This window comes from Bos grunniens, chromosome 27, assembly GCF_055505025.1.
Source record: "Bos grunniens cultivar Pamir isolate PY7600 chromosome 27, Bosgru_T2T1.0, whole genome shotgun sequence".
NCBI lineage: Eukaryota > Metazoa > Chordata > Mammalia > Artiodactyla > Bovidae > Bos > Bos grunniens.
In genome coordinates, this window is record NC_141191.1 from 26,486,074 (window position 1) to 26,504,578 (window position 18,505).

The window sequence follows — 18,505 nt, forward strand, 5'->3', positions numbered from 1 at the left end:
CAACATCCGCTGGACCATGGAAAAAGCAAGAGAGTTCCAGAAAAACATCTATTTCTGCTTTATTGACTATGCCAAAGCCTTTGACTGTGTGGATCACAATAAACTGTGGAAAATTCTGAAAGAGATGGGAATACCAGAACACCTGATCTGCCTCTTGAGAAATCTGTATGCAGGTCAGGAAGCAACAGTTAGAACTGGACATGGAACAACAGACTGGTTCCAAATAGGAAAAGGAGTTCGTCAAGGCTGTATATTGTCACCCTGTTTATTTAACTTATATGCAGAGTACATCATGAGAAACGCTGGACTGGAAGAAGCACAAGCTGGAATCAAGATTGCCGGGAGAAATATCAATAACCTCACATGTGCAGATGACACCACCCTTATGGCAGAAAGTGAAGAGGAACTCAAAAGCCTCTTGATGAAAGTGAAAGTGGAGAGTGAAAAAGTTGGCTTAAAGCTCAACATTCAGAAAACGAAGATCATGGCATCCGGTCCCACCACTTCATGGGAAATAGATGGGGAAACAGTGTCAGACTTTATTTTTCTGGGCTCCAAAAGCACTGCAGATGGTGACTGCAGCCATGAAATTAAAAGACGCTTACTCCTTGGAAGGAAAATTATGACCAACCTAGATAGCATATTCAAAAGCAGAGACATTACTTTGCCAACAAAGGTTCGTCTAGTCAAGGCTATGGTTTTTCCTGTGGTCATGTATGGATGTGTGTTGCACGGTGAAGAAGGCTGAGCACCGAAGAATTGATACTTTTGAACTGTGGTGTTGGAGAAGACTTTTGAGAGTCACTTGGACTGCAAGGAGATCCAACCAGTCCATTCTGAAGGAGATCAGCCCTGGGATTTCTTTGAAAAGAATGATGCTAAAGCTGAAACTCCAGTACTTTGGCCACCTCATTCGAAGAGTTGACTCTGGAAAAGACTCTGATGCTGGGAGGGATTGGGGGCAGGAGGAGAAGGGGATGACAGAGGATGAGATGGCTGGATGGCATCACTGACTCGATGGACGTGAGTCTGAGTGAACTCCGGGAGTTGGTGATGGACGGGGAGGCCTGGCGTGCTGCGATTCATGGGGTCGCAAAGAGTCGGACACGATTGAGCAACTGATCTGACCTGATCTGATCTGGCAGTCTAGTGGTTAGGATTCGACGCTTTCACTGCCAGTGGCCTGGATTCAGTTGCTGGCTGGAGAAGTAAAATCCTGCAAACCCCGAGTCATGGCAAAAAAACAAAACAAAAGAATAAAACAATAAGAAAACCGCTCTAGCCATATTCACCAAGAGTAAAAGAGAGGACACAAATTATCAACATGGAGAGTGAAGGAAAGAGGGGGTCACTGTAAACTAACCCTTTCCCAGACATGAAAAAGATGTCTTAGGTGAAACAGATTCCTTCAAAGACACAAAGTATAAGATACAACAGAAGTTTTAAAAACTAAGGGATGGCCGAAAATAAGTCAGGCATGTGCAAACTGAATAATATCAGATGAAACGAGGTGCAGAAGCAGTAACTCTGATAACAGTTGTGGGAGAGCCATATGGCTTTGCAAGTGATGAGGAATCATCGGATGCCTCCTTGTCTCCTGTCTACCCTGGGAGGGTCTGCATGGTTTCCTTAGCAACCCAGTCAAACGGGGAGAGTTTGTTCCAGCATAAGTACTGTGAACAACGGCTGTCACAGGCCATCATTTGGAAGCTGTCACTCATTAAGTGTCAAACTTAGCCAAGATAACTCCTTGTGGCTGAGAAGGACTTCTGATTTTTTTTTTAACTTAAGCATGAGTGCATCATTCTCTGGAGTTTGTATTCGTGATCTCAGATCTCTTCATGAATACTGACGAACAGATTGTTGTATAGTCGCCAAATCGTGTCCGACTCTGCAACCCCATGGACTGAAGCACAGCGGGCTTCCCTGTCTTCCAACATCTCCTAGAGTTTGCTCAAACTCATGTCCATTGAATCGGTGATGACATCCAACCATCTCATCCTCTGTCGCCTTCTTCTCCTGCCTTCAATCTTTCCCAGCATCAGGGTCTTTTCCCAGGAGTGAGCTCTTTGCATCAGGTGGCCAAAGTATTGGAGCTTCAGCTTCATCGTTAGTCCTTCCAATGAATATTCAGGGTTGGATAACTTCAAATGATGTGTCAAATCCACAAAGGTATGGCTGTGAAAGCCTTCCAGGTCTGTTTTGCCAGTCCCAGTAAGTGACTAGAGGGCCCGCTGTGATACAAGGCCGGCTTTTTCCACGTCTGAGTTTCTGCTGCCACTGCAGTCTCCGTCTGGACACAGCCTAGAAAAGTGCTACTTCTCACACTTGCCAAAATGTCCCTTAAGTACTATATATGTTGCAAATTGCACAATGGATTTACAAATATGAAGGCTCTATGAATACAGTGAGTACCCTGTGCAGGAATTTCAGGCAGACGTGTACATGTTAGGGAAAGCAGTGGGATAATGAACCCATAGGAGGAGCATCTTCCTTTGCCAGGCTCTGAGATGACCTCGGAGTGAGGAATCCCAGGGTTCACACCATCTCCCCAGCCTGGAAATTCAACTTTGGCGGCCCATCTTCAAAACACAGAAGATCTGGTATAATTGCTGTGTGTGTGCTAAGTCACTTCAGTCGTGTCTGACTCTTTGCGACCGACCCCATGGACTGTAGCCCGCCAGACTCCTCCGTCCATGGACTTCTCCAGGCAAGAATACTGGAGTGGGTTTCCATGCCCTCCTCCAGGGGATCTTCCTGACCCAGGGATCAAATCCGCATCTCTTACATCTCCTGCATTGGCAGGCAGGTTCTTTACCACTAGCGCCACCTAGGAAGCCCCAGTTGCTGCAGAGCAGAGATACCCAAAAATTAAAAAAAAATAATCTCTATTGTCAAAAGTACATAAGGTTTAATTGAGGAGAATAATCAAATTATTTCACCACTCGGATCCTCAGCTTCAGGGAACTAAATGAAATAAACCTCTGTAAGTGGTAATCATTTCAAGCTTTTCATTTCAGTGGCCAGGAGATGATAGGCTAGTTGTATTTGCCAGTATTTGACACTGTGAAACTGAAAAAAATTTCTCCACAAATGTGTCCTCCTAGTGACCTTAGACTTTTAATTTTACTGGTTATAAATAATTGCTGTTGACAGTTTTTGAGCTGTTGTCAGTAAGATGTGCATTTTACTGAATTTTTTTCCCTTAGGTGTATATCGTGATTGAAATTTAAGTAGCTCAGAGTGTAAATATTATTGGATTGGCAGAAAAGTTTGTTCTGGTTTCTCTGTAACATCATACTTTAAAAAGCCACAGGAATTTTTTGGCCAACCCGATAATTGAGCGGTAACTCTTAGCTTCCTGCTGAGTGGCCACAGAGCAAGCAGCTTTCCGTCTGAGTCACAGGATTATGAGAGAATTAAGAGACATGCTACAGTCAGCTTCGGTTGGTATTTTAGTAAGTTATTAAGAAATCCTAAGAACAGCCACAAGTTTCTTTAGAGATGGTTGTCTGTATCTCTCCAATAGGTGCCATTGTAAGTGGGTAAGTGAAAGGTCTGTATAGGCAACCAGGAAAACGCTCTCCATGCAGCCCCTTCCTCAATCCAGCTCCATACATCTGCAGCCAGACTTAACCCTTATGGCAAGAAAGGGGGTCACTGACTCCTCTAGGGAACACTGACATTGAAATGCTGCCCAGTGAAGTGGTGAGGTCCCTTCCTAGTCATGCTCCAGTAAAGCCCACCAGACACTCGCCTCATAAAACACACAAGTTACAATCAGCTCAGAAATATATCTCACTCATAAAAATGGTCTGGAGAAGGCAATGGCAACCCACTCCAGTACTCTTGCCTGGAAAATCTCAGGGACGGAGGAGCCTGGAAGGCTGTAGTCCGTGGGGTTGCTAAGAGTCAGACACGACTAAGCGCCTTCCCTTTCTCTTTTCACTTTCCTGCATTGGAGAAGGACATGGCAACCCACTCCAGTGTTCTTGCCTGGAGAATCCCAGGGACAGGGGAGCCTGGTGGGCTGCAGTCTGTGGGGTCACACAGGGTCGGACACGACTGAAGCGACTTAGCAACAGCATAAACGGTCAGGCATAGCTTGCTGGATATTTCAGGAGCTGGTCTAAAACAAAAGTAAAATAGAGACCAAAATGGACAAATGGAAACCAGAAATTTAGAAGAAGCAGAGACAATGCAGGAAGCAGATTTTTTTTTTTAAAAAGCCCATAAAACGATGAATGTGCTCAGAGAAACAAGCAGATGTGTATATGTGAAACAAGAAAAATATGTTTTTTAAAAGAACAGAGAACATGAAAAGCTTTGGAAGTTAAAAATCTGATAACTTATCTAAGTCAGGGAAAGTGTTGAAAGTAAAGTTGGAAAAAATCTCCTGGATAGTTTTTTAAGAAGATAACAGGAGGTGAGGAAAAGGCAATGGCACCCCACTCCAGTACTCTTGCCTGGAAAATCCCATGGACGGAGGAGCCTGGTAGGCTGCAGTCCATGGGGTCGCTAAGAGTCAGACACGACTGAGCGACTTCACTTTCACTTTTCACTTTCATGCATTGGAGGAGGAAATGGCAACCCACTCCAGTGTTCTTGCCTGGAGAATCCCAGGGACGGGGGAGCCTGGTGGGCTGCCGTCTATGGAGTCGTACAGAGTCGGACACGACTGAAGCGACTTAGCAACAGCAGCAGCAGGAGGTGAAAGATGAGTAAATTACAAGACCATTGCGGTGGGTGGCAACAGCAGAAGTGTCAGAATTCCAAAAGGAGAGGGTGAAGAAGAGAGTGCAAAAAAGTGTAGAAAGTAGTGCAAAGAGGTGGTAAAAGAAGAAAACTTGCTGCCCTAAAGACCTAGGTCTCCAATCCCAGACCCACTGTCTGCCCATGGCAGTAAATACTCATGTGCCACACCCCTCTAAATTGCAGAGCTGGAGATGAAGAGACAAATCTAAAGGTTTCCAGATTAACCAGGACAAAGATGATAAAAAGGAATCCAAATGGGACCAGATTTCTGAATAGTGACCCTAATAGGAAGAAAACACTGCATGCCTTTAAAATTCTGAATGAAAGTGATTTTTTTTTTCAGCCCAGAAATAAAGAGCCAACCAAACTAAAGACAAATTCTGTGTTACTCAGAGGAGTTGTAACCTCTGTAGCCCACATCCCCACCTATAGAAACAACGGAGACATATCACTCTCCTTGCCCATCTCCTAGAGTCCTTGTTAAGGTAAAACAAAACAGCTTCCATCCATAGCGTACTAATTTCTATGAAAGTTCTAAACTCGGGGGTGATGTATTTTCAACTTTGGACTTTCTAAATTATCCAGGCCAGTGACTTATACTTAGTAGATATCAATAAATAGTTTTTTTTAAATTAAGTATGGCATAGCCATGAACAGAATATTGTGTATATTAGTAGGCTGAGTGGTGGGGTGTGGTGGTAGTGGTTTTGTGCTGGGACAGTGTTTTCATGATGGGCTTCCCAGCTGGTGCTGGTGGTAAAGAACCCACCTGCCAATGCAGAAGATGCAGGTTCAACCCCTGAGTCAGGAAGATCCCCTCGGTTAGGAAATGACAACCCACTCCAGTGGTCTTGCCTGGAAAATCCCATGGACAGAGGAGCCTGGCGGACTACAGTCCTTGGGGCCACAAAGAGTCAGACACGACTGAGCAACAACAGTCTGTAGTGTTCATGATACAGTGTTTCCGTGTTTAAGGCAGATTACAGGTCAATAGGAAGCCTCATCCTACATGCACACAGACATACCCGCACACCTGCTTTATTTCCCAGTTCAATTCACCGAAAAGAGACAAATTAACAGAAACGAGGTGGCTCCTGGTGGGAGAGCAAATGCGAGACCCCGAGGGGTGTGTCCTGGTCCTTGACTTCCCAGCAGTTCTGAAGGGGCTGGTGTCACTCTCTGTCCAGGTGGGACTCATCAGACTTGAGCAAGCAGCTCTTATACTCAGTTTATGTCCTCAAGCCAGAATAACATACATGGATAATCTATGTGCTCCCTTTGGAAGAAATACGAAGATTGATCTTTTCTTGTTCTTGAACCTGACTTACCATGCACAGGGCCCCTCCTCTTCCAGCTAGAAGGTCAAGGCATTGCCTAAGGAATACCTCTGGCTGCTCTTCTCTGCTGTCTCCTCACGGTCCGTCTCAGTTTCCTGGGTGGTTGTCAATCTGTGTTGGCTTGAGACCACATCATGAATCCAGATAGTCTGCAGTCTCCAATGTTACAAACATAGACAAATAGAAGAAAACAGGACAAAATATCCGTGGTGGCTGCCTGTGAGTGATGGGATTGCAGGAAGTTTTTATTGTTGCTCCCCTTTTTGGTGCTGTTTCGTTTTGCATTAATGCTTTTTCAGTCCTTGTTAAAGGTTCTGTAGTCAGCATGCATTCGGTGGAGCAGATACACACAAAGACTGTATGTGCGATTTGGAGAACATATACTATCCAACTCTCTGTGACCTTTCTGTGGATAAGTCTGAAATTTCCAGCCACAACTTCTCCCTTAAATTCCAGTCACATATCTCCAGCACCTGCAGAATTCTCCCTCAGTCCAGTAACTGTTGAGGGCATTAGCTTCTACAGTGATTTAGGGGCACATTTTGTGGCTTCTACTGGGCCTCCAATGTGGCTCAGTGGTAAAGAATGCCTGCCGATGCAGGTGATGCAGGAGACGTGGGTTTGATCCCTGGGTTGGGAAGATCCCTGGAGGAGGAAATGGCAACCCACTCCAGTATTCTTGCCTGGGAAATCCCATGGACAGAGGAGCCTGGCGAGCTATAGTCCATGGGGCCACAAAGAGTTGGACACGACTGAGCAACTGAATGACTGAACACACACACACACACACACACACACACACACACACACGCTGTGTAGCTAGAAAAATTCTGCTGTTCCAAATGGGTTGATCTGTGGAGTGTTACTGAGGTAATTCTAGGAGAGTGAGCAGCTGATTACGGAGATGTGAGAAGTGGTTCAACAAAGAGCTACGTCATGTTTCAGGGAGAAAGCTACACGCTCCGTCAAGCATATGCTCATTTGTTGGAGTGAATCAATAGACGCTGTGTGAAAAAAATTCCCATAGTACATCTCCTTTCAAAACGGACTCAAGCATCTTCCATTCCTTACAAATCCACCATAAAATTATTGATGATATTCTTGAGATATGGACAAGTGGTGCTTTTTTAACCTTTTGTAAGCTGTGATAAAAGAATAAGAATAAGCTGTGAATTAAAAGCAGCTGTTAGAAAGCTTTACTCGTTTTTGTGATCTGTAACATGCAATATAAAAACAATGAAATTCTTATGCAAATAAATGCAGCTTTCAGCCACATCCCCTACCCCATCCTCTGCTGTATCCAAGTCCTGCCCACAGAGAAATGCTGCCCTGATCATTCAGAGAGTGGTCCTCAGCCATTTTTAGTCCTAGAATAGAATTTGGTAAAAGCTACATACTTCTTGCATGTGGTTAAGTTGATATCAATATTTTCTATCACGTTTAAATAGCTTCCCCGGTGGCTCAGTGGTAAAACAATTTGCCTGCCAAGAGTCAGAGGTGCAATCCCTGGGTCAGGAGGATCCTCTGGAGTAGGAAATGGCAAGCCACTCCAGTGTTCTGGCCTGGGAAATCCCATGGATAGAGAGCCTGGTGGGCTACAGTCCAGGGGGTTGGAAAGAGTTGGACATGACAGAGCATGAATGCATGTTAAATAGCTACACAAGATGTCATTTGTGATGTATTTGTAAATATTGACATTAGCAGTGAAACTCCTACCAGTCTCTTAATCTATTCAATAGAATCCAAATGCTATAGAGATTTGATAGCCATCAGCATCCATTTTAAACATATATATACACAGGCTCTTCTTTTATAAGATACTTGACATTTTTTCTCCTCATCTCTATTTCATATCATCCATAATTTTATCCTCTGGCAATGCTTTTTTTAAAACTTGAATTATAGTTGCTTTACAGTGTGTTAATTTCTGCTGAGTAGTGAAGTGATTCATATATATATATACATATGTATTTATATAATGTTCTTTTTATATTTTTTCCATTATGGTTTATTATCAGGTATTGAATATGGTTCCCTGTGGTATACAGTAGGACTTGTGGTCTATTTTCTGTATAATAGTTTGCATCTACTAACCCTAAACTACCCCTCTGTCCCTCTCTCACCTCACTTATCCCTTAGCAACCACAAGTCTGTTCTCTGTCTGTGAATCCATTTCTGTTTTGTACATAAATTCGTTTGTGTCATATTGTAGATTCCATGTAAATTATTTTGTTTGTTCAGTCACTAAGCCGTGTCTGACTCTTTGCAATGCCATGGATGGCAGCATGCCAGGCTTCCTCATCCTTCACTGTTTCCCTGAATTTGCTCAAACTAAAGTCCATTGAGTTGATGATGCCATCCAACCATCTCATCCTCTGTCGTGCCCTTCTCCTCATGCCCTCAATATTTCCCAAATCAGGGTCTTTTCCAATGAGTTGGCTCTTTGCATCAGGTGGCCAAAGGATTGGAGCTTCAGCTTCAGCCCTTCCAATGAATATTCAGGGTTGATTTCCTTTAAGATTGACTAGTTTGATCTCCTTGCTGTCCAAGGGACTCTCAAGAGTCTTCTCCAGCACCACAGTTCAAAAGCATCAATTTTTTGGCACTCAGCCTTCTTTATGGTCCAACTCTCACATCTGTGCTTGACTACTAGAAGAACCATATCTTTGACTATATGGACCTTTGTCAGCAAAATGATGTCTCTGCTTTTTAATATGCTGTCTGGGTTTGTCATAGCTTTTCCTCCAAGGAGCAAATGTCTTTTAATTTCATGGCTGCAGTCACTGTCCTTGGTGATTTGGAGCTCAAGAAAATAAAATCTGTCACTGTTTCCATTGTTTCCTCATCTATTTGCCATGAAGTGTTGGGACTGGATGCCATGATCTTAGTTTTCTGAATGTTGAGTTTTAAGCCAGCTTTTTCACTCTCCTCTTTCACCTTCATCAAGAGGCTCTTTAGTTCTTCTTCGCTTTCTGCCATAAGGGTGGTGTCATCTGCATGAGATTATTGGTATGTCTCCCTGAAATCTTGATTCCAACTAGTGCTTCGTCCAGCCTGGCATTTCACATGATGTACTTTGCATAAAAGTTAAATAAGCACAGTGACAATATACAGCCTTGATGTACTCCTTTCCCAGTTTGGAACTAGTCTATTGTTCCTTGTTCTGTTCTAACTGGTGCTTCTTGACCTGCATACGGAATTCTCAGGAGGCAGGTAAGGTGGTCTGGTATTCCCATCTCTGAAGAATTTTCCACAGTTTGTTGTGATCCACACAATCTAAGGCTTTAGTGTAGTCAGTGAAGCAAATGTTTTTCTGGAATTCCCTTTTTCTGTGATCTGGCGGATATTGGCAACTTGATCTCTGGTTTCTGTGCATTGTCTAAATCCAGCTTGTACATCTGGAAGTTCTCGTTTCACATTCTTTAGCATTGCCTTTCTTTGGGATTGAAGTAAAAACTGACCTTTTGCAGTCCTGTGGCCACTGCTGGGTTTTCCAAACTTGCTGACATAATGAGTGCAGCACTTTAACAGCATCATACTTTAGGATTCAAAATAGTTCAGCTGGAGCTACAGCACCTCCACTAGCTTTGTTCATAGTGATGCTTCCTAAGGCCCACTTGACTTAGCACTCCAGGATGTCTGGCTCTGGGTGAGTGACCACACCATCAGGGTTATCTGGGTCATTAAGACCTTTTTTGTACAGGTCTTCTATGTATTCTTGCCATCTCTTCTTAATATCTTCTACTTCTGTTAGGTCCATACCATTTCTGTCTTTGTTGTGCCCATCTCTGCATGAAATGTTCCCTTGGTATCTCCAGGTTTCTTGAAGAGATCTCTAGTCTTTCCCATTCTATTGTTTTCCTCTACTTCTTTGCACTGATCACTGAGGAAAGCTTTCTTCTCCTTGCTATTCTTTGGAATTCTGCATTCAGATGGGTATATCTTTCCTTTGCTCCTTTGCCTTTTGCTTCTCATCTTTTCTCAGGTATTTGTAAGGCCTCCTCAGACAACCATTTTGCCTTGTTGCATTTCCTGTCTCGTGGATGGTTTTGTTCACTGCCTCCTGTACAGTGTTATGAACCTCAGTCCATAGTTCTTCAGGCACTCTGTCTACCAGATCTAATCCTTTGAATCTATTCATTACCTCCACTATGTAATCATAAGGGATTTTATTTAAGCCATACATGAATGGCCCAGTGGTTTTCCCTACTTTCTTCAGTTTGAGCCTGAAGTTTGTAATATATCATATGGTATTTGTCTTTCCCTTTCTGACTTCACTTAATTTGATAATCTATAGTTCCATATGTTGCATCAAATGGAATTGTTTTTGTTTTTTATGAATGTGTAGTATTCCATACAGAGAAGGCAATGGCACCCCACTCCAGTACTCTTGCCTGGAAAATCCCATAAACAGAGGAGCCTGGTAGGCTGCAGTCCATGGGGTCGTGAAGAGTCAGACACAACTGAGCGACTTCACTTTCACTTTTCATTTTCCTGCATTGGAGAAGGAAATGGCAACCCACTCCAGTGTTCTTGCCTGGAGAATCCCAGGGACGGGGGAGCCTGGTGGGCTGCCATCTCTGGGATCGCACAGAGTCGGACACGACTGAAGCGCCTTAGCAGCAGCAGCAGTCCATGTGTACATGTACACACACACCCCGCATCTTTTTTATCCGTTTGACCGTCAGTGGACGTTTAGCCCATTTCTCTGTCTTGGCTATTGTGAGTAGCACTGCTCTGAACGTAGGGGCGCATGTACCTTTTGAACTACAGTTTTATCTGATACATGCCTAGGAGTGGGATTGCTGGATCATATGGCAGCTCTGTTTTTAGTTTTTTAGGTACCTCCCCACTGGTTTCCGTAGGGACTGTGCCAACATACATATACACCGACAGTGGAGGACAGCACCCTTCACTCCACATCTTCCCAAGGATTTACTTGTGGGCTTTTTCCTGATGGCCGTCCTGACCAGCGTGAGGCAGCACCTCATGGTAGTTTTGATTTGCCTTCTTCTAATAATTAGCAATGGTGAGCATCTTTTCATGTGTCTGTTGACCATCTGTGTGTCTTCTTTGGAGAAATGTCTAGCTCTTCTGCCCATTTGTCAACTGAGTTACTTGTGTTTCTGTTGTTGAGTTGTATGCTATGCTATGCTAAGTCACTTCAGTCGTGTCTGACTCTGTGTGACCCCATAGACGGCAGCCCACCAGGCTCCCCTGTCACTGGGATTCTCCAGGCAAGAACACTGGAGTGGGTTGCCATTTCCTTCTCCAATGCATGAAAGTGAAAAGTGAAAGTGAAGTCGCTCAGTCGTGTCTGACCCTCAGTGACCCCTTGGACTGCAGCCATAGCTGGTTGTATTTGCAGAAAGTAAGCCCTTGTTGGTCGAGTCATTTGCAAATATTTTCTCCTGGTCTGTAGGTTGTCTTTGCATTCTGTTTATGGTTTCCTTTGCTCTGCAAAAGCTTGATTAGGTCTTGTTTATTTTTTGCTTTTATTTCTATAGTCTTGGGAGATTGACCTAAGGAAACATTGGTATGATTTTTGTCAGAGAATGTTTTGCTTATGTTCTCTTCTGGGAGTTTTATGGTATCATGTCTTATGTTTAAATCTTTAAGGCATTTTGAGTTTATTTCTGTGTATGGTGTGAGGGTGTGTTCTCCTTCACTGATTTGCATTGGATGTCCAACTTTCCCAGCCCCCTTTGGTGAAGGGACTGTCTTTTTCCCATTGTGTATTCTTGCTCCCTTTGCTGAAGATTAATTGACTGTTGATGTGTGGGTTTTTTTCTGGTCTATTTTGTACCATTCATTCATATGTCTGTTTTTGTCAATGGTCAATATTGTGCCATTTTGATTCCTGTAGCTTCGTAACGTCTTAAGTCTGGAAGGGTTATGCCTCCTGCTTTATTTTTTTCCCTCAGTATTGTTTTGGTTGTTATGGTTCCATATAAATTTAAGGATTATTTGTCCTAGTTCTGTGAAAACGTCATGGGTAATTCAATAGGGATCATGTTAAATCTGTAGATTGCTTTGGGTAGTATGACCCATTTTAACAGTATTAACTCTTTCCAGTCAAAGAGCTTGGAATATCTTTCCATTTCTTTGAATCATCTTCAGATTTCTCTATTATTGTTTCATCGTTTTCAGCATTTAAGTCTTTCACCTCCTTGGTCAGGTTTATTCTTTTTTTTTTTTTTATTTTCTCCCAAAAGTGGATTTTTTTTGTGGTATGATTTTTAAAAAGTGTTTTAAAAGTGATTAAAAGTTTTAAAAGTGTTTAAAAAGATTTTAAAAAGTTTTTATTACATTCTGTTTCTGATATTTCATTGTTAGTGTAAAAAATGTGGCCAGTTTCTGTATGTTAATCTTGTGTCCTGCTACCTTGCAGAATTGGTTTTTCAGTTCCAGCAGTTTCTATGTGGCGTCTTTAGGGTTTTCTATATATTAGAAATAATGTCATCTTCACATAATGACAGTTTTATCTCTTCCCTCCCAGTTTGGATGGCTTTTCTTTCTTTGTCTGATTGCTGTGGTTAGGACTTCCAATACCATGTTGAACACAAGTGATCAGAGTGGGCATCCTTGTCTTATTCCAGATTTTAGTGGCAAGGCTTTGAGAATTATATTGGCTTTGAGTTTGTCATACATAGGATTCTGTGATGTTGAGACATCCTGCCTCTATCCATTTTGATGAGAGTTGTTATCATGGATGGATGTTGAATTTTATCAAAGCTTTTTCTGCATCTGTTGAGAGGATCATGTGGTTTTTGTCCAGTCTTCACGTGGTGTATCACATTCTTTGATTTGCTTATGTGGAACCGTCCTTATGAACTTGGGATGAATCCAGCTTATTCATGACGTATGACTTGTATGTGTGTGTTGTTGGGTCTAATATTTTGTTGAGAATTTTTACATCTATATTCATCAAAGATTATTGGCTTGTACTTTTCTTGTCTGGTGACATCTTTGTCTGGTTTGGGTATCAGGTGATGGTGACATCATAGAATGCCTCTGGGGGTGTTGCCTCCTCTTTAATCCGTTGGAAGAGTTTGGGAAGAACTGGTAGAAGTTCTTCTTTGTATGTTTGGTAGAATTCTCCTGTGCAGCCATCGGGTCTAGGACTTGTGCTTGTAAGGAGTGTGTGTGTGTGTGTTACAGATTCTATTTTCACTTCTAGTGACCAGTCTATTCAAATTATTTGTTTCTTCTTGGTTTGGTTTTGGTGGGCAGTAGGATTCTAGAAACTTGTCCATTTCTTCTAGGTTGTCAAATTTGCTGGCAAATAATTGTTCACAATATTTTCTCTTTTTTATCTCTATGCTCATTGACCTCTATGCTCATTGAAGGTGGGAGGAGAAGGGGATGATAACAGAGGATGAGATGGTTGGATGGCATCACCAACTCTGTGGACATGAATTTGAGTAAGCTCCGGGAGTTGGTGATGGACAGGGAAGCCTGGTGTGCTGCAGTCCATGGGGTCTCAAAGAGTCAGACAAGACTGAGTGACTGAAGTGAACTGAATTAATTAACCTCTAAATGCTAAAAATTTCTTTTTTGGATTGTCTTTATAGCTAGTGGTATACAATTTTAATCAAAATAGCATAAATATCTTTCAAATTGTGATAAATATTAAGCATAAGTGAAATTGCATCAGAAGTACATCATTTAATTAAGTGAATGTGGACTTTACTTACTAAGTTTGTGTATCCATAGATTAAATTTAGTTCGAATTAGGCCAGGTTCAGCATCCAGTTTCTTCCTATTTTTTCTTATGAAAGATTTAAGTGATGAGAAATGATATTCATATAAATAAGTGAAATGAAAGCTATGTTGTTGCTACAATGTTATTCAAGTCTTTACATTCCTTTGGAGTGATATAACAAGCAACTTAGCACACGCACACAGCGCGATCTATCATAAAAGTCATTTCCAATCATCTATCATCTGGCAAATCAATTGGGTCCTTCTTCATTTTGTACCTCACTTGCAAAAACATTTGTTACCTGGGTACTAGAGTGTTTTATATTCCTCAGCATTGGAGTGCTTTATAAAACTGACCTTTTTCTTGTCCTGGGGAGGTTTTAACACTCAAAACAATGAACATTCAAAGACATCACACTAGAGGGCAGGGTGGGGAAGGCTGGTTGGGAAGAGAAGCCCCCTGGTGGCCCTGAACCGCCACTGCAGAAGGACTTTAGCGACAGTGCAGAGGAAAGGAATACAGAGTACAGACTCACCTGAAAAGCCCCTGCTGCTGGGAAAGATTGAAGGCGGGAGGAGAAGGGGATGACAGAGGATGAGATGGTTGGATGGCATCACCAACTCAGTGGACATGAGTTTGAGTAAACTTCAGGTTGGTGATGGACAGGGAAGCCTGGCGTGCTACAGTCCTTGGGGTCGCAGAGTCAGATACAACTGAGCCACTGAACTGAACAGACGAAGAGCTTCAACAGTATGTGAGCTGTGAACTTCCAGATGTTCAAGCTGGTTCTAGAAATGGCAGAGGAACCAGAGATCAAATTGCCAACATCCGCTGGATCATCGAGAAAGCAAGAGAGTTCCAGAAAAACATCTACTTCTGCTTTACTGATTACACCAAAGCCTTTGACTGTGTAGATAACAACAAACTGTGGAAAATTCTTCAAAAGATGTGAATACCAGACCACCTTACCTGAGAAATGTGTATGCAGGTCAATAAGCAACAATTAGAACTGGACATGGAACAACAGACTGGTTCCAAACTGGGAAAGGAGTACGTCAAGGCTGTATATTGTCACTCTGCTTATTTAACTTCTATGCAGAGTACATCATGCAAAATGCTGGGCTGGATGAAGCACAAGCTGGAATCAAGATTGCCGGGAGAAATATCAATAACCTCAAATATGCAAATGATGCCACCCTTATGGCAGAAAGTGAAGAATAACTAAAGAGCCTCTTAATGAAAGTGAAAGAGGAGAGTGAAAAAGCTGAATTCAACATTCAAAAAATGAAAATCATGACATCTGGTCCCATCACTTCATGGCAAATAGATGGTGAAACAGTAGGAAAAGTAACAGACTTTATTTGGGGGGCTCCAAAATCACTGCAGATGGTGACTGCAGCCAGGAAATTAAAAGACACTTGATCCTTGGAAGAAAATCTATGACCAACCTAGATAGCATATTAAAAAGCAGAGACATTACTTTGCCAACAAAGGTCCATCTAGTCAAAGCTGTAGTTTTTCCAGTAGTCATGTATGGATGCGAGAGTTGGACTATAAAGAAAGCTGAGCGCCGAAGAATTGATGCTTTTGAACTGTGGTGTTGGAGAAGATTCTTGAGAGTCCCTTGGATTTCAAGGAGATCCAACCAGTCCATCGTAAAGGAGATCAGCCCTGAATATTCATTGGAAGGACTGATGCTGAAGCTGAAACTCCAGTACTTTGGCCACCTGGTGCAAAGAAGTGACTCCTTGGAAAAGACCCTGATGCTCAGAAAGATTGAAGGCGGGAGGAGAAGGCGACAACAGAGGATGAGACGGTTGGATAACATCACCGACTTGGACATGAGTTTGAGCAGGCTCCGGGAAGCCTGGCCTGCTGAAGTCCATGGGGTCGCAAAGCGTCGGACATGACTGAACTGAACAGAGGAAAGGCGTTTGCCTATAAACAGATGCTCTGAGAACCCTCTGGCAAGAAGCCCTGTGATTAGTCTGTGTGACCTTAAGACTGTACGTCGTCCCCTAGATTAAAAAATACTGATCCTGAACTCCAGGACTACCAGTTCTTGCCAAGAGCACAGCCTGCTAAGGAAAGTGCTGTTTAGGCAAGATGCCAAAGGGACTTGGAAACAGTCCACTCTGGGGAGACATTTCTCTGAAGTGAATGACCACTTGCATCAAGTATGATCTGGGTGTTTGTTTAATATGTTTAGTATGAAGATTCCTAGGTTCTGCTCTGAACCAGTTGAGCTGAAGTCTTTAGGAAGAGGGACCTAGGAAACCTCAACAAGCAGCCTACATGTTCCTTAAGCACAGTTAATGTGGGAGAAATACTGTCTAGGCAATCTCGTTTCTATGCTTGGGGGGTCTAGATGAAGCATCGGAAGCTTCATCTTTTGCCCACAGGTCCTTCACTGAGGTTTCTTGTTACACCCTTGGATTTGGTAAACGTCACAGAAAATCACATGGGCATCACGGTACCAGTTATTAAAATAGCATAGTTTGTGCGGACATCTACATCACTTAGTCTCCCCTGTTGCAAGCCTGTTAAAGATTTTAATTTAGAAAGCAGTGCTTAGAAATTAAGTATCTCCCTTGCTGGTCTGGAATGAGACCCAGTTATACATCACAATAGAAATTATGCTGTTTCTGTTTTCCCTTTGTGCCCTAACTGCCAGAAGCTCACATGTTAAAGTTTAATCACAGTCATGTTGAACTTTGCAATTAAAAGAAGGATTTTCATTATAAAATTTTTATTAAAAAATTAAAATTCTCATTTTTGTTGATTCTGAATTTTTCATATTTTAAAATGTCATTGTGCTTTTGTAATAAACTATTCAAGTCTAAATCTTGGACAAGCCTTTTTATAAGTATAATAACTTAGGCCAGAAAGGCCAATTATTTCCTTTTTATATTTTAAGCTTGGTAAAGTATAAAGAAGAACTGGTCTGTAATCTTACTATTTGGAAATAGCCAGAGTTAATATTAATATTTTCTTGCGTTTATTTTCTTCTCTTTCTATACACATGAAGTTTTTGTTTTATTTTTTTTGGCCACACTGTGTGGTATATCAGACCTTAGTTTCCCATCCAGGGATCGAACCCATGCACCCTTGCAATAGAAGTGTGGAATCTTAACCAGCGGATCACCAGGGAAATCCTAGACTCATACTCTACACTGTGAATCCAGGTTTTAAAAAACTTAACATAATTACATTTATCAAAAGCATTAACCAGGTCATTAAACATTCTTGATAAACATGATTTTTTAAAATATATCCCTCTTCTAAATGTATCAAAATGTGTGTATCTTCTCTGGTTGTTTCAAGTTATTTTCTGCTACACCTCTACTGTGATGAGCATCTTTTACACACGTTTTTATGCTCATTTGTGATTATTTGGAAATAAACTCCTAGAAGCAAAATGATTAGATCCATAGGTAAGAACATTTAAATCTTGCATGGTATTTTATCAAATCACTTTTCTAGCAATGCTCTCTGAGTCTTTTGAAATTCTCTAGCTCCCAGGCTCCACAGCAGTGAAAGCCATCAGCTCTTCTCCTGCAGATTCCGTCTTATCATTCCTGCTGCCCAAGTTCAAGACCTGTCATTTCTCACACTGTGGGGGAGAACCTCCCCTCCCCTCCCCCTCATCTGTTCTTCTTCCTGTACTTCCTCCTCCTCTGTGATTTAGATAATTTTTCTTTTTAGTATTTTTGCTTTCCTTTGCTCCATCACCTTTCCTCCTCTTTTATTGACACACAGTTTGTTCATTCTGTGGGACAAGACTCGCCAGAAGTGGCTAGTGTAGTGAGCAGGGCTCTTCCTCTCTTGCTAAAAATGTCCACGTCTTTATCATTTTTAGACTGCGAGCTTGAATTGTCCTGTGTCCTGGCAGAAAATAAGCCCACATTTGGCACCTGTGCCCAGCAAAGCTTGAACAGACAACTCCTTTAGCCGTGGATCTGATTCTCTCCTTTGCTCAAGAACACTGAAAGGCTCACATTTTATTACCCCCACACGCAGTCCATTTCCCGCGTGGTAATGGAGACCATTCAGGGCGGTCCCCAGCCTGGTTTCGTGTTGTGGCTCATTGTTTCTGCCTCATGGACATTCTTTCCTCTGGCCAAAGTGCCCTGCTTGTTCCTTTGAAAATCCTCCAGTCTATGCTTTCAGGCCTTGATTCCTCTTTCCCTGTCTTCTCCGTCTGTCCAGAGTCTATACATACTTCAAGGTCACCTTAGATACTCCGCCGGGAAGCTGTCCCTGGTCCTCCTGCTTCCAGTCAATTGCTTTTGTTCCCTGGAACGCACAGATGCTGCTTCACTGATGCTTCCAAATATAATCCTTCGCCTCCACCGCAACCCTGGGGAGCCCTCAGGTGCAGGGACTTACCCTGCGTCTCCTTGAGCCACATCTCCCAGCCAAGTGACCAGCACACATGTGTGCCCAGTAGACAACAGTTGTGTGAATGAATTAATATCCCAGTAGAAATACAGAAGTGAAGAAGGGGGTTAGAATGGTTGAAGACACCTGCCCCCGATATACGGTTAGGGTTCAATGACATTAAAATCACACTAAAGAGACTGGTGATGTGGATTAGCACAACCAAAAGGTGACCTTCAGATCCCGTCTCTCTCACCTGTACACTTTTATTATCTTAAATGTATGTCATGAGATGGGGTCCATGATGGAGAGAGCGGGTTCTGGGATG